General features: G+C 40.8%; 1 long non-coding RNA gene across 4 annotated transcripts in view; it reads left to right on the top strand.

Moving 5' to 3' along the window:
• The window catches only part of LOC608007, a 33803-nt gene extending 20384 nt beyond the window's left edge, over positions 1–13419 (top strand). Inside the window, exons 4-5 of one of the 4 annotated variants that reach the window (XR_005355514.1) lie at positions 4504–4789; positions 13121–13419. This is a non-coding gene — a long non-coding RNA (uncharacterized LOC608007). Of the gene's footprint in view, positions 1–365; positions 1051–1498; positions 1622–4503; positions 4790–9874; positions 10946–13120 lie in introns of those variants that run through there. The other 3 variants (XR_005355513.1, XR_005355515.1, XR_005355512.1) reach the window with 3 other exon arrangements.
• The last annotated feature ends 11055 nt before the right edge of the window (positions 13420–24474 follow it).

Genomic DNA, 24474 nt, shown 5'->3' with positions numbered 1-24474 from the left:
AAACCCCTCTCTCCAAATTCAGTCACATTGGGGGTTAGGGCTCAAACATACAAATTTTGGGAGGACACAATTTAATCCACAGTAGTCTGTAGCCCTCTAAAGTAAATATATTGGGAGGGGGATCCCTGGGTGGCTCAGCGGTTTCGCGCCTGCCTTTGGCTCAGGGCGTGATCCTGGAGTCCCGGGATCGAGTCCTGTGTCGGGCTCCTGGCATGGGGCCTGCTTCTCCCTCTGCCTGTGTCTCTGCCTCTCCCTCTCTCTCTCTGTGTCTATCATGAATAAATAAAAATAAATCTTTAAAAAATAAATAAATAAAGTAAATATATTTGGAGGCATATTGTAACCAGTGTAAAAAAACTTTCTAGCTGAAGCTGTTCAACCATGAAGCCAATTGCCAACCCTCTGAAACTGCGGTCTTCCTATCACTGGAAGTCATAATTCAGCTCAAAGAACCATCTCTCAGTGATGTTGGAGCGGAGATTCCTACTGTGAATGGAAGTTTAGAACAGAAGATTACTAGGGTCTCTGCAGCTCAAAAATTCTACCATATTTAAACTTTTAAAATGTTGCTATTTTACTGGATACACCCTTATTTGTCCTTCTCTCAAAGGATTGAAACCATATGTGGTTATTTTGGCATAAGAAGAGAAGTTCAGTAAAAGGCTTAAAACAACAAAATTCAAACAATTTTGGATTAAGTAAAATTTCACAATTCTTGGTTTTGCAGAGAGCAACGATATATCTATGATTCTCATCTGGACTTGCTCGGGGTTATGATTTTGTGTGGGGTTGGGAGGAAGTGGTTTAAGAAAATTCTTAAACTGCATCCCAAACACTGCTAGTTTTCAGTTGCTTTCTTAAGAAACTCGGAGAGGTCAGACTGGATTCCATGAACAAGATTGGAGGTGTCTAATATGTAAGATCATTTCATACCTAGTGTTTGGTAACCTTTAGGTAGAAAAAGCCAAGAAAAAGAAACTAGATTAAGAAAGAAAAATAGGAATATTTTTTCACTACTTTTCTTCCAGAAATTACATGGCATCCTAGCATGACTGCCAGATGTAGTAAATATTCAATAAAAACTTTTAGTTCTGGATGAACCAAAACTGCTTGGCAACCAACACTGTTTATTAATTCTGAACTCTCTCTTATTGTGAGTTGCATTATGGTCAAAGTTTTAAAAATATGATAGTTTAGTTTAATACAAAATATGCTTTGAATTTTCCTAAAAATTATGTCAATGAGCCTAAGACAAAAGGAGTTAGTTGCAGTTGATGCCTTACTATTTAGTAAAATGAGTTATACTCTTACAAATGCTTAGCAAAAAGAATATCAAAAGCTGTATTTATGATTAGTAGAGAATAGTTTCCATACAAATTAAGAGCAGTGCTTCCAAAAGACAACAGTCAAGATCCAACAGCATAAAATATGGTTCGTAGTGATGGCTTGCTCTCTCTCTCTCTCTCTCTCTCTCTCTTTCTTTCTTCCTTTATTTTAGGTCCTTGAACACAGGACAAAGAAGAGATCTCCAAGTTGGTCCACATATTTTATTGATGAATCTTAGTATGAACTAGGATTTATAAGCCTGTGCTGACTTATAAAGAGGAGTCTTTGACTTGAACTCATAGTTTACTATAGTAAGATAATCATGTAATTTATATGTGAAGATGACCAAGGCACTTTTGAAAGTGAAAGGGAGCATAATTATATTAGCTTAATAGGCATAAACAGAAACTGTCCCAGGCAAACCAGGATATTTGGTGGCCATATCATCGGACACATTACAGTTGATGCTCCAACCTCCATTTCACCCCAAATGATATTCGAGGATGGTAGTCCTCAAAGTCTGGTCCCAGACCAGCAGTGCCAGCATCACATGGCAACTTATTAGAAATGTAACTTCTGACCCCCAGACCTATGGAATCAGAAACTCTGAGGTAGGCAGGGCAGCAGTATGTGGGTTTTAGAAGCCCTCCTGTTGATTCCAAGGAAGGCTAAAGTTTGAGATCTACTGGTGTAAGCCAATCATAATATTTATTTCCTTCATCACCGATGGGTTTAAAAACAGGAAAGCCTAAAGCCAGTTTGAGCCAATGAAATATAAAAAGAGGCTAGCTGGGGATTTCTGGGAAAGATCAGTCAATCTCTCTCTTGTTGAACAAGGAGATATATTGCCTTACTGATTGAAGACAAATGACTTTTTTTTTTCTCTGTGAACTGTAGAGCAGACACTTGAAAAGACACTGGCACTGTTTGGCTATTGGATCAAGCAATCCAGACGTCTATCCAACCTCTGGACTATGTGAAAGAATTTATTTGTTGAAGCCATTTCTATTTCAACCAACTGAAAGCATCCTTCTATGCCAGCACCCATTCCCACTTGTCTTGAACCTGCCTTCACACCATTATCTTCTCCCACAATGCCATCCTCTCTTTTCTCCCTCCTATCCCCACTCCTTGTCTCCTAGTCAGATCCTACCCCTCCTTCAAAGTCTAGTTCACTGCCTCCCTCATAAAGGCTCTGCCCCAATTTGTCTCTTCTTCAGAATTCAGTTTCACTTGCTTTCTGAAGCACTGGTCTGTTTTCATCATATCCTACCTCCTACTGCTTTGTCTCCTAAGTGCCTTGTCATGTGCGAGTACATGGCACCTGGCATAGGGATCCATGTACCAGGATATCAGGAACTATTTGGTATAGATGGTGATTCCACTGGTCCATGGAGATGAGGGATTCGGTGTGGCACCCGTTGCTGCCACTGTTAGCAACTGCCATTCCCAGGTCACAGGTGTTCCTTGGCTATGACCACCACATCAAACCCTGCCTTAATTACAACTCTAATTCTGCCTTGGCCTAAAATTAGACACCTTTATGACATCTATGAGACAGAAACTCCAAGAGCAAAAAGAGATAGGTTACCAGGTTAATGCTCGGCCACCTGTACAGAACAGGACTTGATGGCACTGAAGCAGGTCTATGCAGTGAGTAGGAAATGGAGTTGCCAGACCATCATTAGCACCCTTCTCGGCATTTGCTCTCTTCAGAAACTGGATACACCAACAGAGTTGTGCTGGTGGCAGGAAGCTGAGAGTGAAGAGATTACTCTGGCTCCTAAGAAGGCTGTTTGAGGATGTGAGCTTCAAAATCAGACCACCTGGTGCTCGCTTCAGCAGCACATATACTAAAAATAGAATCAGACCACCTGGATTTGACTCTTCATAGAGTCTACTGTCTACTTATAATCTTAGACAAGTTATTTGACTTTTCTGACTCTCAGTTTCCTCATCTGTAAAATGGGGGTACTAATTATACCTCATTTTCTGACATGAGAAATAAATAAGATCATGTATGTAAGACACTTAGCATCATGCCTGGTATACAGTAAGCACTCAATAAATAGTAGTTCTTGTTAGTGACCCAACCTCTCTGTGGCTCTGTGCTGGCCTCCCTCCTCCCTGTGGATGTGGGAGGAGGGGGGTGGCTGGCACTTCCCTGTTCGTAGGCAGGGCAGTGAGTGAATAGTAAAGGGAGGAAACTGGAATCTCAATGCAGCTAGAGAGAGCAGTCTTTGCCCTGGCTTTCTGCCTGCCCAGCAGCTGTGGTTTAGCATCTGAATATAAAACTGACCCATATCCTCCTCAGCAGAACACTTTCTCGCACCACCTTCAAGAGCCACCACCCTCACAGGGAGTCACAGGCAAAGCAGGGATGTTCTGTGGTTGATATTAACTCCTTGCATTTACCCAGCACTTTACAGTTTAGAAAGCCCTTTCCCATCGTTTCTCTCATTTGGCCCTCGTACCATCCTTGTGCCATAGCCAGGGATCACCCCTGTTGGCCCCATTTTACCCATTAGGAATCAGAGCAATTGTGTGACTTGCCAAAGACTTCAGAGTCAGGAAGTTACAGAGCCAGGACTCAGAGATATTCTCACTCTTAGTCATCTGCCCGCCTCCTTCATGACCCATATGCCCTGTACATGGAATAAGGTTTTCCAAAGAAAAGCATAATTCATATGTTCTACATGTAAGATTATTCGGCCAAATGTCAAATAGTGAAAAACTTTTCACCTCTCTCTCCAGGATCCTTTGCTTAATGTTCAAGTATGTATATGATTCCCAAGAAAAAGAGACCACAGGTCTGCTTTCAATTTGTTATGCAGAAAGTATTTACTATAAGGGATGCCTGGGTGGCTCAGTGGTTGAGCATCTGCCTTTGGCTCAGGGCATGATCCCAGGGTCCTGGGATGGAGCCCTGCATTGGCCTCCCCGCAGGGAGCCTGCTTCTCCCTCTGTCTATGTCTCTGCCTCTCTGTGTCTCTCATGAATAAATAAAACCTTCAAAAAAAAAAAAAAGTATATACTGTCATGCCTGAACCCTAAGCAAGCAGGACCCAAATCCTATTTCACTTGAGTGTTTACCCAAAGCTCTACTTTTGTTAATGCAAAAAAGGTTCCCATATTTGCCTATCTATTGTGATTCTTTGCTTTCCCTTCTTATTCAAGGAAGGAACCTGAAGTGCTTATGGAAATTGCAAGAAGAGGACAAAATCAGTTGGAAAGATTTAGAGATCTGGGGTCAAAACAGTGTGAAATCACTGCCCAAAGGGAAGGATTCTAAGCACTTGTCTGAAACAGAGAATCTTAGTGTAAATCACATTAAGCAAGCAACTCCAGTGTGGGACAGCTGATTGTGGTGCAGAAGTCTTGTTGTAAGAGTGGCAAAGAACTGAAAACATGGCCAAGAATGTATCGGCCAGCCTTAGTCTCTGAGCCATCCATACCCACCACGGTAAGTGACATAAAGAGCCTGGACTTCAGGATCTTACAGACCTGATGTAGAATCCTACTCTTGAAGTTTACCAGTTCTGTGACCTTAAGTAACTTCCCTAGCCTCTCTGAACTTTGCTTTCATCTGTAAAATGGGAGAGTGGTACCAACCTTCCAGACTGGGGGGAGAGGGGGAGGATTAAGTTATCCAATTTAAGTGAAGTACCTGGCACATACTGGGTGATTGATAAATGGTAGGTATGACTTCTTATTTTAAGCAATTCACAGGAATTATACCATGGCAGTGTTTTCTAAACAGTATCTTTACAGATAATATAATTTAATGATAATCAGAAAAATGGCAAAAATCCATTGGTTGTCCTCAATCCCTCTCTGGCCTCCATCAGGTGCAGCCAGTTACTCAGGAACCTCAATTATTTGCAGACATAAGATCCTGCGTCTGCATGTGACGAGATCACTTTAGGGTTTAACATCAGATCTAGGCTGTTCTAAGTCATTCATTCTTGTAGCATATTTATTTGATGTCATCAGTCTGATGTCATCCCACTTCTGCCGTTAACTATTTGTTTCATGCAAGTACTAATTGGAACTAATTGACAAGTCCCAATTTCTTCATCGGCAAAAAAGTTTGGACATAGAGTATATTTTCTACAGTCTCTACCCATTAATTCCTTAAAGCTGTGATTCTGGAATCTAGAAAGAATCCTGCCTTCACTGCTTGGTGAATAGGTAGCAGGAACTAGAAAATAAAAATAAAAAAATTTAAAAACCTATCTCATCTTTACCAAGCTCACCAACTAAACAAATTGCTCTGTGTGTGTGTGTAAAGATCTGACATTTATGTTTTCGTTTTATTTTGGGACCTTAAACTACAGACTTCTACGAAGCTATCACAGTTCACTAGTCAGTATATAGGTCTTTCCATGATTGAGCTTAATAGTTAAAAATAATCATAAAGCAATAATAACACACCTTCCCATTTATATTATTTTTCCATAAAAAGCAACTTTACATGTTTTGATTTCATAATAACTTGCTGAACTAAATTGTATTCCCATATTAAGATAAGAACTGGAGACTTAGATGAGACATTTAACTCCCCTAAAATCATAGAGCAAATACATGCTAGAACCATGTGGCCTTCAGTCTCCTCACCCTGTGCTTCCTCTCCACCCCATCATCTTAAATAGCAAATCATTTCCAACTGTTCAGCACGTACATGGGGTTGTGCCCGCCTCTAGCTGCCTGACTGGTTGCTTCCACCAAAGCCTGACAGAACAGAAAGCAGAACCAGCAGCCACCCCACCCCACGATCAGGGCCTTGCACCCTTACGTGTAATGTGATGATTGGGATCTCTACTGAGAGACCAACACAAAACGTGAAGTCATCGGAAGGCACAAAACAGCAATTAATAATTCTCTATATTGATGTTTTCCCCTTTCTTCTACAATGTTATAGCTTTACAAATGCTACTGTAGATTTTCCTTTAGGGCAGCTTCAATGATGTGATCCATTTCCTTGTGTGAGAAAGGCTCAAAAATATTGGAACTCACTACTTGCCTCAAAGAAGAAAATATTTCGTTTGGCACAATGTTGATTGTTGATCTACAAGTTCAACCTGACTGTTCTACTTAGAATAAGCACAGATGAGTTTAGATGCACAAATTCAGGATCAGGGGCCCCTGCGTGGTTCAGTGGTTTAGCATCTGCCTTTGGCTCAAGTCATGATCCCGGGGTCCTGGGATCAAGTTCTGCATGGAACTCCTCGCAGGGAGCCTGCTTCTCCCTCTACCTATGTCTCTACTTCTTCCTGTGTGTCTCTCATGAATAAATAAATAATATCTTTCAAAAATTCAGGATCTAAAGTCTTCTGACCAAATCCTAAAGAAATTGGCCCTCTTAAAAGTGAAAATTCTAACCAAAATGAAAAACACCTTGCACAGAGGCAATACCATATGTTTTTAGAGATGATGCCAGAGCCATGATGAGGGTTTTCAGAGTCATGCAATGGCAGCTCTTTCTACCCATGATCTGCCATACTTCTAATTAATTTTTTCCCATTGTTTGGTCTTTTTACCCAGGGTAGCAAGTTTCCCAGGTCATGAGGGGGTGTGTGTTGGTATCTAATGTTTTTATGTTGGAGAATGTGGGGCTCGAGCAAACTGGGCCAGATGCTTCTGGCACATGTGAGCCTTCCTTCCCCTCATCCTCTCCCTCACAAGCCAAGCCCCAGAAGCCTTGCAAAGAGGGGCTTGAGGCATGGCTGTAGGAGAGGCAAGAGTACCGAGGAGCAGTCTGGTATCTGCCCCTTCCAAGACCAGACCCAGGCTCACTTGAAGTAATCACACCCTCCGGCCATGTCTACTGCCAAGATCTATATATGGGAAATCTATTGGAAGATTTCATTGAGCTAATAAAAGCTTTATAAGTGTATTCAGTAAAATGAGCTTTTAACAATGTGGGAAATTGCTTAAGCCATAATGGTAAATGAAGAAATAAAACAAAAGGAATATGTAAGTAAAAAATATTCTTAGACAATAAAATTTGAAGAAAATACACAAAATATTAACACTACTAGGCTGGAAATACTGTGGACTACTGCTGTATCCTGCCCAGTACACATTCTCCCTCCAGGAAATTATCCCCTATGTTTGCCTTGTTGAACCACCTTCCCCTTTTTCTCAGACAAGTATCTTGGGTAAGTTGCAGGGGTGGGACCCAGTGGATTAAAGCTAGTCATCTCATCCTTCCTACCATGGTCTGTGCATGGACATTTAGCCAAATTTGAGCCGATGAGACATGAGGAAATGTTTGCTAGAATTTGAAGGAAAGGCAGATTTCACTCTTCTCCTATTGAAATGGCATGTGATGCTAAGTTTCAAACTGCAGCAGTCATTTTGTCAGAGTGAAAGCATGGTAATGACTCCGGTGACCACTGAGTAGAGCCCAAAGCTCCAGCCATACTGTCAACTCTGAGTAAAGACAGAGAAGCCAGGTTCTTGGTGGCATCATTTGAGCCCTTGGACCAAAGCTTGCCTGGAGCCTCTGGACTTCTCAGAAGTGGTATCGGGTTATTTTGTTGCTTGCAGTATAAGAAGCCCTGGTTGATACAGAAATTGATACTGACTGTATTTTAAATTATAAAAGTAACTTTTTACTCTGTAATTTATGAGTAGCTTTTCCCATAGTATTTAAGAGCAGTCTCAGGATTCAAATCCCAGAGTTCCCATTTAGTAGCAATGAGACTTTGGGATAGTAGCTTTACCACTCTGAGATTTAAAAGGAGGATAATAATACTCATTGCACAGAATTGTTGTGAGAATTGATAATTAAGATATAAAACACTTAGAAAAGTGTCCAGCCTGTGGTAAACACTAGTGTTTGTTATCACACTGATTTTCACACAGTAATCCCCAGAGGCAGCAGTGTGACAGAGCATTGTGGATAGAAAAGATTTTTCTTCCAATCCTCTCTGTCCCATTACATTTTTGACAAAGCTCAAAATAATGAAAATCATTAGAAGGTATTTGTGAAACATGGTGAAGTGATAATGTGGCATCATGAAAGAGCATGATTTTTGAGAACGATAAAGACTTAGGCCCCAGTCCCCATAAACAAATTTCCAGCTGTGTGACCTTGAGTGGTTGTTTAAACTTTCAGAGCTTTGGCTTCCCCATATATAAAATGGGAATGACAACACTTCCCACACTGGTTCATTGCAAAGATTAATATAGTGAGTGCCCAATCTTGTCACACAGCTGGCACTCAAGGAAGGGTGGCCTAATGACTAGTTATTTAGGCATTGGATGTTTGTCTCTGATCAGTTAGAGAAAACAGCATGACTTAATCCTACTTGCAAGAAAAATCACTTTATCTTCTTTTTAAAATCAAAATCACAGCCTACATTATTTAGAACAGTTTTCTGTATATAAGGTTGGATCATTTAGTCCATTGGTAGCTAGATGCTAGAGATGTAAAGATATACTGGGTTTCCTTTCTCCCTACCTCCTACCGTTACAGGTAAACACATGAGAGGAATTGTCCATTCTTTCATTTCCTGTTCTGCTTTCATGCATGCAGAAAAAGGTAGTGTATGATGTGTGGCGGCACACTGGGACATTGGCCACCCTCTCTCGCACAGATCCACAAGCAGAACCAGAGCTGGACACAAAAAGTGCAATGCCACACAGCTTTTTTAGTTGTTCCCTTTATTTACCACAATCAAGAGTGTGAGCTGCCCTGAATGTCCCTGGAAATTTTCTACATGACCTCTGAGGCTCAGTTCCCAAGCCAGTCAACCCTTGGGAAAAAGCCTTGTTTTAAACTCTGGCCCCGGGTACTTGAAAGTGAGTTTTCACCGGGTTGATCTCTCCCCTCTTCTCATTCCCTCCGTAGCAAAAATCACATTTAGGACAGCAGATACTCTTTATTCTAACTTGGGGCTTCTTACCTCTGACTGTCTTGGCAGATGTGAGAGGAGAGAGCACAGGTTTGGAAGAGCTAAAAAGTTTCTTCTGGTATGACAAGTATTTTAGTGAAGTTCATTCCAAATTAAGTTTTTTCTCTTTGCACTTCCCCTTTACTAACTTTCCCCCATTTCTTTAGAAAAATTATCACAGCATTAGTCAGGAATAAAGGTATAAAACTCTTGGCCTTCAAATTCAAAAGACTTGGTCAGGTGTAAGAAGGACTTGGGAAGAGTGTTTGCTGGCCAGTTTTTGTTGCCCCTCCTGCAAACATCAGCCTCCCACCCACACCCACCTCCAGGCCAGAGAAAGCCTTCCCAAGCTGGGGAGAGCAGAAGTAGATAAATGAGTGTAAGCAAAAGAAGTAGAAGTAGTGAAGAAAAAAAAAAAAAAAGAAAGGATCGTCTACCATGTCCTTTACCTTGAGGTTAGCTCTACGGTGGGGAAGGATGATGGAGGCTCATGATGATATTGGGGATCTGTTACCATGTGAAATCTTGGGAAGCAATAGCCTCTCAGTGTTTCCTAGCACACAATGCTCTGACAGTAGTAAGTTAAAGATGGCCACATGGAGTGCCGTGAGTAGGAAAAGCTTAACACAGCCCCTCTGAATCTCTAGCAGCCCCAGAGAGGCACAGGTGAAGTGCTGAATGGCCCCTAGACACCAAGAAGGGCACAGAATTTAGCTGACAAAGAGCCCACGTGGTCTTATCATCATAACAGTGAGTCATAAAAGTGAGAAGTGGCATGGAATGTGCACATCACGAGTCCAGGTGAGTCAAGAACATCTCCACAGGTAACCTAATGTGGCAGCCGTGACACCCAGGAACCACAGTGGGCTGTTGGTCATCTCAGCAGAAGCCAGGCCATGTCAAGACTGGGGACAGAAGCCCTTTCCCACTGCCCCCAGAAGTTAGCTCTCTGGAGAGAAGAAAATAGAGGAGGTCATCTGGAATCATTTGCATTCTTTTGTTGTGTGTTTCTCATGGCCTAGAGCAGGGAGAAATCAGATATATTTCTGGGAGAAGGAAATAACTCCTAAGACGAATATTGAAAGACGGTAATCAAGATAGGCGAAGAAAGTGAAGGAGGCAATGATAGGCCAAGGGAACAGTGTAAAGCTGTGTTTTCTTGGCATGGAAGTAGGAAACAGTATATTGGAAGCTAGCCCAGGAACCATTAGCAAATTGGTAATATGACAGCCTGGAGTTGGAGGTTATGATGAAGATATGGTTGGAGAAGTAAGTAGAGGTCAGGACTTTTGGAGGACTTTCATGACACACAAAAGTGGCTTACGTGACATAAAGGCATTGAAAGGGTTGGATTTTCAACATTGTGCATGATGGATCTGAGGGTTTAATTCTGGTTGTTTATTCCTAACAAAACTTAGTGATTTCAAATAACATTTTTTTACATGTTACAGTTTTGGAGGTCAGGAATTTGGGCAGGGCTCAGCTAGGCAATTCTTCTGCTCTATATGCACTGGTTGGCACCCCAGTAGTATTCATCTGCCAGTTGATCTGGTATGGATGTTATAAGATGGTTTTACACTCATGCCTGGTAACTGGGCAGTCAAGTCACTGTTCCTCTCTGTGTCATCTCAACCCTTTCCATATGGTCTAACAAGAGTGTTGGACTTATTCATGGTGGCCCAGGACTTCCAGAGACCAAGGTGAAAACTTCTCTTAAATGTTAGGCATAGGGATCCCTGGGTGGCGCAGCAGTTTAGCGCCTGCCTTTGGCCCAGGGCACGATCCTGGAGACCCGGGATCGAATCCCACGACGGGCTCCCGGTGCATGGAGCCTGCTTCTCCCTCTGCCTATGTCTCTGCCTCTCTCTCTCTCTATCATAAATAAATTTTAAAAAATTAAAAAAAAAAAGATTTAAATGTTAGGCATAGAGTCACTTTCTGTACCATATGGATCAGCGCCATACTCAAGCTTAGCTAAATTCACCAGGAAGGGAAATAAACCTCACCCCTCCACAGAGAAGTATCAAAGAATTTGTGGCCATCTTTAACCCACCACAGAGTGAGAAGATGTGAGATTGGAGGTAGAGAGAAGTTCATAACTCTTATAACCCCTAGTTCCTTAAGTATTCTTGCACAAGCACTTGCAAATGTTCTCTTAACACCTTTCTCATGGCACTATGACATGGCCATACTTGTCTGGCTATCTCATTACACTTTGAGATTTTCAAGATTTTTAAAAATTTTTTTCTATTTATTCATAAGAGACAGAGAGAGAGAGAGAGAGAGAGAAGCAGAGACATAGGCAGAGGGAGAAGCAGGCTCCCTTCAGGGAGCCTGATGTGGGACTCGATCTCAGGACCCCAGGATCACACCCTGAGCCCAAGGCAGACACTCAACCGCTGAGCCACCCAGGCATCCCTGAGATTCTCAAGATCAACACATGTCTAATTCAGATCCATATCTAAGGGCCTGGCACATAGTGGATGTTCAGTAATTGTTTATGGAATAAATGAACTGAATAAATTGGAACAATTGGGGTCCCCTTAATTCCTGGTTCTTTGGAACACCAGAGCAAGTTCCTATTTGATATAATTCCCTTTCCCAGATCTAGATCTTCTTATTGACTTAAGAAATGCTGGATTTGAATGTGTACAAATAACAGTCTGCATGAACATATATGTAAATAGCTTTTGACTTTTGCCCGCTGTGTTAGTTCTCTATTGCTGCAGAACAAGTTACTACAAACTTAGCATCTTAAAATGACACACATTTATTATCTCATAGTTTCTGTGGGTCAAGAGTCTGAGCACAGGTTGACTGGGTTCTCTGCTTTGGGGTCTCACAGGACTACAGTCAGTTTGTTGGCTGAGGATGTTGTCTAATCCGAGGCTTGACTTGGGCAGGATCTGCTTTTGTTGGCAGAATTCAGTTCCTTGAGTTGTAAGACTGAAGGCTTCAGTTTCTAATCAGCTGTTAGCCAGAGGCCACCCTTCATTAGATCTCTCCATATGCCAGCTCTCAGTATGGCAGGTTGCTTCATCAAAGCCAGCAAGGAAGAGAGTCTCCTCACCAGACAAGCATTACAATTTCATATAACTTAGAGGCTACAACATGGCTATTTGATTTTTCAAAGCCACAACAGACACTAGCAAGATGGGCACCGTAATCTTTCATCACGTAGTCCTCTGCATCTCTTCTATCATGAAGAGAAAACCACACAAAGAACACGGAGAAGCAAGAGGTCAAAGAATTTACATTAAAAGTCTATCATGCCCACTTAGAGCAAAATAATGATTCTCATAATTTGAAATATGAGCTAGATTAGCTTCATTCTGAGTTTCATTTGACTCTGACACTAAATTCCCTTTATTATTTGTTGATCCTGGAAAATGATCAAACCCTAAAATTCTACAGAAAAATCAGAAAGGACCATTTTCAAGAAATTTCAGCTGTCTGAAGAAGTATCTTCACTTAACGTTTGCCTTTTTGGTAGGTACCGCCAGCTTCCCTTGAGGAGACAGACTCACATTTGCCTAAGCCAGTATTTAATACAGTTAGTACCAAATCTTTATCCAAATTCTAGGCAAAAGGCTGGGAATTCTTGGCCATACAAGCCCACAAAATAAAATATATTTTTTAAAACATTCATGTTGGTACTTTCTTATTTATCTGGTAAGTATCAGACTTGGAGCCAAGGAATCTATTTTGTAACTAAACAGTATTCTCGCATATGAAGGTCAACAAAAGAAAAACTTTTGCTTCTCTCAAGAGTTGTGTCAGAGTTAACAAAAAGCAAATTATGGTAAAAATCATCAAGATGATATTCTGAAGCTAGTCTAGGCTGTTGCAAAGTTAGTGTCCCAATACCTGACTTCCTTATCCTATCTATGCAGGTGTCTAAGAATAAGATGCCACCTCATTGCTGCTCACACTTCTACACTGGCCTTTCCTGCTCCCTGTGAATGAGGGAATTCAAGATCATTGACAAGCCCAGGGCCATTTGACAGGGTTTCCCAGAGGTCTAGAGTAACGAGAAGCTAGATGCCCTCTGCTTCAACAAAGTCAATTTGCATCTGTGTTTAATTTTTATAGAGAGCAGTATTCATTTTATATAGAGCAGAACACTCTACTATAGTTATCCATTACAATGCAATAAAATAAGCAAATACTAATAACATGAAAAAGTTTCTGCTAAATTCTCATTTTTAAAACGATAGCCATAAAACTATGATGTTAGAAGTCACAATAGGGGTCACCAGTGGCTTTCCAATAACTAGAAGGAAGCAAGAGGGGCCTTTGGGGGGTGTTGCTCTTTTTCTTGATCTAGATGCTGATTATATGGCTTTGTTCAGTTTGTGAAAAACTTTCAAGCTGTGCTCTTACAGTATGCCCAGATATAATGTAAAATTTTTGAAATAGAGTCACATTGTTGCCTAGTTTTGTTGCTATGAAATGAATTTGTCATGTTTTTGAGTTTTTAAATTAGGTACAACTTGATTTAAGTTCATACTTCATCCCAAACTTATTAAGCAGGTTATAATGTGGCTGAAACTGCTTCATTTTGAAATTTATTTTGAATTACTTTTCATTCTGCTTGGTGAATTAGATGCTATTAGGTTACAAAGATTTTAACACATACAGAAAAGCCGTCCCCAACTCACCATTGATTAAATATTTCATTTTTAAAATTTTCTTAAGGTATTTTAGGCTAATAATGAAAAATATAAAACTAGGGGACTGAAATTGGTAAGAGTAGGACCAAGAATGCAGAAGGAGGAAAACTTTAAAAGAGTAAGGCAATGGGAAAAGAAGGGTATACAGTTTCCTCCTAAATTGGAGAAAAGTTAAGATTGCACACAAATGAGGATGGTACTGATTTTTTTCCAGGGAATAATGAAACAAGGTTCTGTACTAGGAATAGAATGTTGGGTTAGGGCTAGTAGTTCAAGGACAAGGGAAATGAGAAATAGCATTGATAAGGTAAACGTGGCTGAAAGTCAAGGGAATTGAGGATACTAGTGAGAGTGTGGTTTAAAAAGTCAATAAAAGGGTTCCCACAGTTTAGGGAGATAAGCAAAGGTAGGAAATAACTGATAAACTTTGAGAACAAAGACTGGAGGTCATGCTGAGGACAAACTGTAGACTCAATAGGAGTGAGCCAGTAAGAGAGGTACAAGAGTAGGTGGTGTTGGGTAGAGAGAAACTTACAATAGAAAAATTTGCAGGTGTTGTAATTTCATCTGATGACTGGATTCAAGGAGTGACTACATCTGTGGGTTTTGATATAGATGAAAAAAGAGATGATTGGAAAAGAACGATGAGAAACTGGGAGGTCAGGGTTCTAAGTGAGTCATTATCATGGATGCTAGAATCATTGGGCTGGGACGGGACATGCAGATAGTTCCAAGGCTGACACAGAGTTTCAGAAGCACGTTGGGCACAGGCAAGGAAGTAAATGGCTATCTTGGTCACAGCCAACTATATGAAAATACAAGCAGGCCAAATTTGTCTTTGGCATATATTACCTTTGTTGTGTAGCATTTTTTTTCTAGTTTTGTTCACCTACTCTCGACTAACCTCATTATCCTCATGTTGCTCTCACTGTACACTTCCTCTGCTTTTGACATATGTGAAATCCCAAATGATCCTAAGGCATACATGGAAAGTTCTCGATGGCTATGTCACTTTTTCCACTTATTGTTGCATTTTGACAGAGTTTTCTCCTGACAAATCCTTAACCAAAAAGTGGTCATTGCAGGGCCAATACCCTAAAGAGGTGTCTGCAAAGTCATGGAATTCCAGCCCGGGAAGGGAAGGAGGCTCTTCCTGTTTTGAAAAATCTTTCTCCAATATTGATCTATTCTTTTAGCCCAGGACTTCAACCATCCCCATAAAATGTGAGTTTCTGAGACATTAGGGCTGGTTTAAGCCAATACAGAGATACCCACGAAAGGACTCAGTCTTTTGCTCTCTTGACCAGTGCACAAGGCAGACTAGTGTGCTATGAGATATTGATTCCTTCCATCTTTATTCCCTGTACCAGTGAAATATCATCATTTTCAATATATGCGTCAACGCAAAAGGTTTGGGAAGCACCGACATAGAAGACATTCAAAAGCAGTTGGCATATATTGAGCACCTACTGTATACCAAACACTTCATGTCTGGTATATAATTTACTTCACCTTTGCAGCAATCCTATTAGGTCGGTACTATTATTCTGATTTTGCAGATAAAGAAACTGAGATAACTTGCCAACCAACTGTCACAGACACAGGAAATGGCAGCAACAGGATGCCAACTCAGGTGATTTGGAACCAGAAAGTACACTTAACCACTATCCATTGCCTCTAAATAAATGTTTGCTAGCTCTAAATAAACATTTTAATTTAAATCTTTTCTACGTTTGTTTTCAGCACCCCTATAAATGGCAGGACTAGGATACAATTCCATCATACCCTGTAGGTTAGCTGTAGCCTGACAGGGAGGAGCGAGAGCTGAACACGGTGGAGCTCTGCGTCTCTTACAGCACCGTCGCCGGGTTTGCTTGGGAGTCCCTTAGCCCTAGATCTGCTTTTCCGTGTCTCTTCAAAATTATCTGATCAACAACTAAGAGATTGTAACTTGTCCTGTGTTTTATTCTCTCTGCATCTGAATCCTCAATATAATGACAAACTTTGTAATTTTTCATTTAGGGGTATAATGTGTTCTAAGTCTGTTAAACCCTTGTTGCCCTCCTACGGCCTGGCCTGCCGTTCTTCCACAAAAGGCCCTGGCCTCTGGGTGTTTCTTGACACGCGCACGCGCACGCGCACACGGCTTATCCTACAAGTTTCTCCATGCCCTCGGTGGGGGAGTAAAAAAAAAAAAAAAAATCACAGCGAGCCTGAAGGTCCATTTCTCAGGCGGGGGAGGCATGTAACGAAATTAGTTTTTGCTAGGTATTTTTTTATCACAGCTTGAGAGGTACAAACCGCAAGGAAGAACTAGTTTCTTGGCAGGTCACGCCAGCTCTGGGGGGTTCACCGATCAATCGCAGCCAAACTTGGAAATACATATCGTGGCAAGGTTCGTTTATGGTAGACTCGCACCGAGGCCGCCGCCGCCACGGTCTGCGGTCACCTCGTGTCGAGTCACGACCATCGAGTCCTTCACTTTCCCTGAGAAACTCCCACGCCTGCCCTGTCCCCAGGGGAGCCGGCGGTCCCTCGGGGAAGGCCGCGAGGGCAGGCCCGGGGCACCGCAGCGAGACGGGACGGCGGCGGGCGTAGGAAGCACCGGGCTTCAGTTCACGAGCCTGTTATTCCACGGAAAAATGGAACATTCCGCTCCTTCCGCCCGCAGAGGAGAGGCGGGGGGAACCCTTCGATCTGGTCTAGGAAAGGCGACGCGGGCGCAGCCGCCGGAATCCCGGACGCCAGGAGCCGCGTTACGGGAATCGCAGCTGCCCGGAGTCCCGCCCCTTCGCCGTCGGGCGGCCTCCCGACCAATGCCCGGGCGCGCCGGGTCTCGCCGGAGCCAATCAGCATACAGCCCCTAAATCCGGAGGCGGGGCGCGGCGAGGGCGCTGCGAGGCGGGGTCAGGGGGCGCAGCGCCCCGCGGTGGGAGGAGGGCCGCGTGCCGCGTCTGCGGGAAGGAACCGGGAGCGAGCCGGAGCCGGAGCTGAGAGCTGAGAGGCCGGCGGAGCCGCGAGGGGAACGCCCGGGCGCAGCTGAGCTGGAGGCCGCGACTGTGCGGCCGACCGGCCCGGCCTGGCGCCGGGGGAGTCCTGCGTTGTACGGATGCGGTTGAGTGAAGCGCCGAGGCCTGAGGTGAGGAGGTGCCGCGACCGAGTGAAGGCCCGCGTAGCGCGAGGACGAGGGCTAGGTCGGGGCGTTCGGGCCTGGGGCCGGGCCCTCCAGGGGGCCGCCCTGCCGCGGGAGAGGGGCGCCCCAGCGCCGCGCGTCCCCAGCTTGCTAGTTCCAGCCTGGAAACCCCCGCATTCCTCCTTCCATTCCGTGTTCACACAGCCCGGAATCTGATTCCCACAACTTTGTCACCTATATTTCTCCGGTACACACGCGCGCGCGCGCACACACACACACACACACACACACACCCTTCTTAGGCCCACGCCCCCCAGGCCCCACTTTTCGCTCCTTTCCGTCTCCCCTTCAATTCCGCCGGCCCCGCACTTGACTCTTCACTTTCTCCCTGGAAGTTAGCAGCTCCTCAGCAAAGCCATCTTTCCATCCTGAAATCATAATGTCTCAACCCTGTTGAAAGTTCACCTTAATTCAAACATTTTCAACTCACAGCCTCTTCTTTCTTCTTTTTCTCTCTCACATGTATCCGCCCTTAAAGAATCCCACCTTAACGCTGTATCTGAAAAGTACCAAATCCATCTTTAAAACTTCACCCCTCCCCCAAGCTTAAAGGTTATTCCAAGCGGCAAGGTTCTGTTTTTCAGTAGATGAACAGCATTTTATTCATAACTCCAAATGAAAAAAATATCAGATTAGAAATAAGACTTGCCACTTGGAGGTTGTTGGGGTTTTGTCGTGTCCCCCCCTCCCCCCCCCCCCCCCACTTCAGAACACCCATTTCGGCTTAATTTGTGTAGTCATGGGCATTTCAGCAGTTACACTAAGCTTTAAAATAATTAGTGATTAGAATGCCAGGGTGACTCTTCTAAAAGATTGGAGTCTTTGGTTAAGTCGGAGCTGTAAACAAACCCTTTAGACCGTGTGACTGCCAGCTTCAAGTTGGAACAACTCTTAATTTGAAATTCCTGACTCAGATCATCCTAGGAGCTGTTCGCCATTATCTTAATTTCTTAAATTCATGGTAATTCCCATTTTGAAGTATTTTTGAACTGTAAATAGAACTCTACGTTTATAAAGCCAACTGGATACTAAGTTAAATCCTGTTTTCCAGTTATTTCTTTCGGGGGATAGTTTTTGAACACTTGTTTTTAATTACAAGTGAAAGAAGAAAGTTACAGGATGGAGAAAGTGTGAGAAAAGGGGAGTAAGTTTCATGGTGGAATTTTCCCCTCTTTTCAAGTCTGTATAATTGACAGTGCTACAACATGTTTAGTTTTCTCATAGGTAATTTGGAATATTCTAAATACTGCGGACATATTTTCTTATGTAATGAAAAATGTGCACAGTGTCCTCATTTTTATTTATGACTTGCAGTGTTTTCAGTTTATTTATAGGTTTTCCCAAGGGCATTTGCACTGCAGTTAAATGTTAGGGTGAATGTCGATTATTATATACATTTGAAGTAAAATGTCTCAGTATCCACTTTACAGAGAAGGAAACTGAGGCTCAGGGTCCTTTTGAAACGTAGATCTGTGTAATTCCAACCCCTGTACTCTCACTTGGTCTTTCTGTTATACTGACACACTTCTCATGGAGGATCCACTACTACAGTTTAGTTTGGCCACTTATGGACTCCCCATAACTGATCTGCAGGGAGGGCTTTTTTCCTCCACAGAAGCTATTTTAGAGCTTCTTATTTTAACAGGAGTCAGGACTCCCTGGCTCTAATATATTTGCAGCTTGGCTCCTAGAGAAGTGTGGAATGTTCTCACAGTCTTCTCCATTTCTTTGATTGCAAAGGCTGTATGATCAGATTTGAAGTTTCTACTCTGTTATTTTACATAATAAATAGTAACCACTTACTGCTGGCTACAGGAATTCACAAATATGCATGAGATATTGTTAGGACATGTATAGAGCTTATAGAAATTGGGCTGACAAATGTATGAAAAATTGCAAGGATGCAAGGCAGCTTTAATTAAGTGTAGAATGATGCAGAAACTGCTATAGATATCTAAATTAGGAGTGATAAAAAATAATAAATTAGGAGTGATTATTAAAGAGTTGGAATAATCAAAGGATTGAGCAGAGGTCAGACCTGAAACCTTTGTGAGACCTGGATAAAGAGAAAAATGAAAGAAGCCCATTCCAAATAGAGGTCTATGTAGAAAGAGTCAGGAAAAAAAAATATTAATTACAATAGCCAGTACAAAAATAATGCTTATTTGTGCCAGTCACTGTTCTGAGCACTTTGCCTGTATTAATTCTTTTAATCCTCATAACCTTAGGAGGTAAATGTTACCATCTTCCTTTTACAAAGAAGGAAACCAAAGCAAAGAGAGGTTAATTTGTCTAGTGCCACGCTGAATAAGGGGTAGATCTAGAATTCATACATAGATAGCCTGGCTTCAGAATCTGAGCTTTTAACTGTGATGCATATATTCCCTCTTCATATAGTATATTTGAAAGGCAGTGACTAAAATAATATGGCCATACCAGGAGGTCTTTTAAAACCCACTCTTAATTGCCCTCGTCATGTATCTTGGATTCTGAGGATATTGAGACATAGAAACAGTTATATTACAGGGCTTGAACTCCTATTATGGAATTGTACGCAAGTGCATTGGGAGCAAAGATGTTTGTGGGAATGGGGGGGATTTCCTTAGGAGACATGATGTTTCATCTGAGTTACACACGGGGCAAATCAGAGTCTGGGGAAAGACATTGTAGAGTTAGGGGATGGCATATGTAGAAGTACAAACTCTTAAATAACAAAATGTGTTAGAGAAAGTCTGGTAGTTTGCTGTGTCTTGAGCTTGGTCTGTGGGAGTGAGCTTAGTCTGTAGGAGTAGGAAATGATAAAAAGTAGACCAAAATATGAATGGCGTGATGAGGTCAAAGAAAAATGAAAGCTTAAGATATTTGCTTTGCATTTGGGAAACTACATTAATAATTTCAACAGATTGTTCACTATTCTCTTTAGATGTACAGCTACAAGTGGTAGCTTAGGGAACAGTTTGAGTAGAGAGCTTTTTAGAGTCGTCTTTAGTATTTGTTTGTTTGTTGTAAGTAAGCTCTACACCCAACGTGGGGCTTGAACTCAAAACTCTTAGATCAAGAGTTACTTGCTTTACCAGCTAAGCCAGCCAGGCTCCTCTAGAATAGATTTTAAATACTGGAAAAGATAATTTGGACAGGCACATGAAGCCAAACTTTTAGGTTCTTAAATAGCTAAAATATTTGGCATTGTTACTGCCCCTTGGAAAAACTTTTGAGCTTAAGAGTGACAAGTTTAAGGTAGTGTTTTAGGTGTATTCATTCACCTATAATGTCAGAATGATTTGGAGGATGGAAAGAGACTGGAAGCAGGAAGGCAGATAAGTATTAAGATGATCAGTGCCTAAATCACATTTGTCATGGTAGAGGGTAGAAAAGAAGAGACAAATGGGAAAGACAGCATAAAAGAAGATTGGATAAGCTAGAATTTAATGGATCCCATTGACTTTAGCAATTCAAAAAAGGTGGTCTTAGATGGGGGAAAGATAAGTACTGTGACTTTTTTTAGAAGCGCATGCGGTTACATATATATATATATATACATGTGTGTATTGTTTTTAGACCTTTCTATTTGAGTTAGAGGCAGAATATCCAAGACAATGATACGTAACTGGAATCAAAAGAAAGGTCCCAACCAGAGTTCTTGAAAGTATTTTGTTTGAAATAGTGATAGTTCAAGTCATATGTCTTCAAAGAAGTTGTTATTTAAAAAAAAAAATTTAAAGTTTTTAAAAAATAGTAGGTTCCAAATACTCAGGTACATTCATAGCCGAGAGGTAAAACCTAGCAGAGAATTCAGTGAAGAAGACAATAAAGTAGGTAAAAGAATTCAACCACATGAAACCATTACATAGAAACCAGGAGAGAAAATTCAAGAAGCAAACATGGTCAACAATGTTTCAGAAACATTTGTGATATTGTTACAATGGCTACAGTCTCTTTTTCTATGTCTGTTTAGTATAGCTCAGTGAGATTTAATGAGATACTAGTTAGCTAATGGATCATGACTAAGAGAGCTCTATGTGTTGAAATGTGGCTGCAGTGTAGATTATTATTTTAAAGCTGTCTGTATACATATCCAGAGCCGGAGTTTTATTCCTTTCAGCACAATAAATCTGTTGCCCTCTTAAAATTTAGATGTTCTGCCTCCAGACTTTCTTTTTCTCTTTACTCAAACCAATCGGTTTCATCCTGTGCTCTGAGGCATTTGTATTGGTTGTCTACACAACCTGTTTTTGTTTGTATGTTCTGTTGTATGTATGCCCTCACCTCCATTCCCTAACACAAAGTAAACTCATCAGAGCTGTGTTTCAGAGAGCACAGCTCTGGTTTATACACTGGTATGTGCTGGGATTTTGCCATTGATAATATAATCTTCATTTGGCATTTAGAGTCAAAGATAACATATAGCTCAGGTGTATGCTATTTTCTCTCTTTAGAAAAAATCTTTATGTGTATTTTCATTTCTGGGCCTTCCTGGGCCCTTTGGGACTTGGGCTATTCTCCAAGCCTCTGTAGCATTCTGTGCATATTCTACCTTTCTGAACTTTGAACTTCTTGAGAGCAAGATGTGTTTATTTGGCTCAACTGTGTTTGTTATATTTTATTGAAGCTGTACTGAGAATGTGGGTGGTCATCAAAAATACTCCTTAAACCTTTTTCATAGGTCTAAAACAGTTGGTCATAATATGTAGGGGGACTTATCTAACTCTAAGGTCATAAACCTAACTGTATTTTCTTCTAATACTCTTAATCTGAAGATCCTTAATCAGGAGTATATTTATCTGTAATGAAATAGAGCTCTTCAACTTTGTTTGTGGAGCCAGTTGTCCCAGTACTGTTTATTAAATGCTGCTTTATTTCCCCGGTGATATGCAGTGCTTTTTTTTTTTTTTTTTTAATCAGATGATTACATTCTTAAGTATATATGGATCTCTTTCTGGATTTTTGGTTTTATACCATTGATCGAATTATTCATATGCAATGTCATGTTTTAATTACTATAATGTTTTAGTACATCTTCATAGATGATAGGGCAAGTATTCTCTTTATTCCTTTTGAAAATTGGCTTTTGGCTATTATCTAATATTTTATATGAAATTTTAAATTGGTTTGTAAAGTTCTATAATAAACCACTTTGCAATTTGGATTAAAATTATATTGCATTACTATATTAATTTGTGAAGAACTACGTATAGTTTGTGTCTACGTATAATTTGTGTCTCTACATATAGTTTGTTTTTCATTCCATGGCATTTAAGTCTTAAATGATGAGCTATTTAGTAAAGGTTTATAGTTTTCTGTATAAAGTTATTACGTAGTTCTGATTAGATTTTTTCTTAGCTGTTACAGTTTTTGATGCTATTATGAATAGAATTTTTTCTTTTACATTTCTAATTGATTCTGGTATATAGGAGAGCTCTATATTTTGATGGTCTTTTGCTTAAATCTAATGTTAAATTTTCAGTAGTTGTAGTAGTTTGTCATTTGATTCTCTCTTTTTTTTTCATAGATAATATCATCTACAAGTTTTTCTTTTTCCATTTTTATATTACTTGTTTGTTCTATTTTTGGTTAAGCCCTCTGGAACAGTGTTGAATAAGTGATAACTCCAAGCACCTTGTTTGAATTATGACTTGAATAGGAATGCTTCTAATTTTTATTTTTGAATATGACATTTACGCTAGGTTTCTGATAAAGGACTATGGCAGCAACAGCAAAAGCTGTGTTGGTAACAACAGGTTACCATGTATTGTGTACATAATATGAGCAGGTAGATTCCAAGTGCTTTATGTTTATTGACTTATTTAATCTTCACACAAGTCCTAGGTAATAAGTGGGTAGGTGGTGCTGTTATGCTCATTTTATAGATAAGGAAAATGAAAGTGAGGGATATCAAATAACTTAGCTAAGATGTTTTACAAAAAAATTAAGGAGTCCGGGTTTGAACATAGGCAATCTGATTTCATAATCCATCCTCTTCTTTGTTGTACTTCATCAAGATAAGGACGGTCTCTTTCAGTCTTAGTTTTCTGACACTTTGTTGTTATTTTTTAATTTGAATTGAATAGTTGTTGAATATTATCATTGTCATATGATTCTCAAGCATCTATTGGAATGATTTTATAGTTCTCTTATCTTAATAAATAGAGTGGGTAATATTTAATATTGTTATCTTTTTGCTTACTGGACCATACTTGTATTTTTAGGCTAAATACTTGTTAGAATTTATGGGCTTTTTGTTGTTGTTTTCATGTATTCTGCTAAAATTAATTTGCAAATGCTTTAATTAGGATATTTCACACCAGTATGCATAACAGTTTGACAATGGTTTTATTATGTACTCCTTGTTTGATTTGGTATCCAAATGACTATGCAACTTGCACTTAGGGCCAAAATGAGATAATAAGGATAGGATTTACTCTCCTGCCTGAAACAACCATAAAACAAACACATGAGACAATATAATCAAGATACTTCACACTGGATAATGAAAGGCACTAGTCTTGATAGGTGGGAAACAAGTAAGATGAAACATATGATTGCACTAGCCTACTATTTTGAAAAAGTTTCCAGGCCATGACACAGGTAGTGGGAATCCAGGGTAAGCTCCGTGGATTCTCTTTGACCTGTGGAGATGGCTGGCAATATCAAAAGAGCTAGAGTTCACAGAACAGAATACTAGAGGACTCTTGAAAGCTTCAAAGGTCCCCTAAACGATTCAGCTGAATACTGACCAGTGCATGCATATAAAGAAATTACTATAGGCCAGAGAAAGAACCTCCTGGAGGGGTAAAGATAACAGTACTTGGTGGTTGCATAGGGTCAGGAAAGGTACTTGTCCTCACCAGCCAGGGTGGGAACTGTTTGACTCATGGGACACTGATAGAGATACAGAAGAATCCTGCCTCAGTAGTAGGGAATAAATAAATCACCCTAGAATAAGCACTGCTCCAACCTCACCCAGTGTACCTTTTTTTTTTTTTTTGAGTTTTAATTTTAATTCCAGTTAGTTAACATACAGTATGATATTAATTTCAGGTGTATAATATAGTGATTCTTTATTACACCCAGTGCTCATCACAAGTGCACTCCTTAATCCCCATCACCTGTTTCACCCATCTCCCCTCTGGTAACCATCAGTTCATTTTCTTTAGTCTTTCTTGGTTTGCCTTTCTTTTTTCCCCTTTGCTTGTTTTATTTCTTAAACTCCAAATATGAGTGAAATCGTATGATATTTGTCCCTGACTTGTTTCACTTAGCATAGGATTCTCTAGTTCCATCCACATCATTGCAAATGCCAAGATTTCATTCTTTTTTGATGGCTGAGTAATAATCCATTGTGTATATATAACACATCATCTTTATCCATTCATCAGTCAAT

Source organism: Canis lupus, chromosome 2, assembly GCF_011100685.1.
Source record: "Canis lupus familiaris isolate Mischka breed German Shepherd chromosome 2, alternate assembly UU_Cfam_GSD_1.0, whole genome shotgun sequence".
Taxonomy (NCBI): domain Eukaryota; kingdom Metazoa; phylum Chordata; class Mammalia; order Carnivora; family Canidae; genus Canis; species Canis lupus.
Note: the sequence above shows the minus strand (reverse complement) of the source record. Positions and strands in the feature narration are given on the sequence as shown.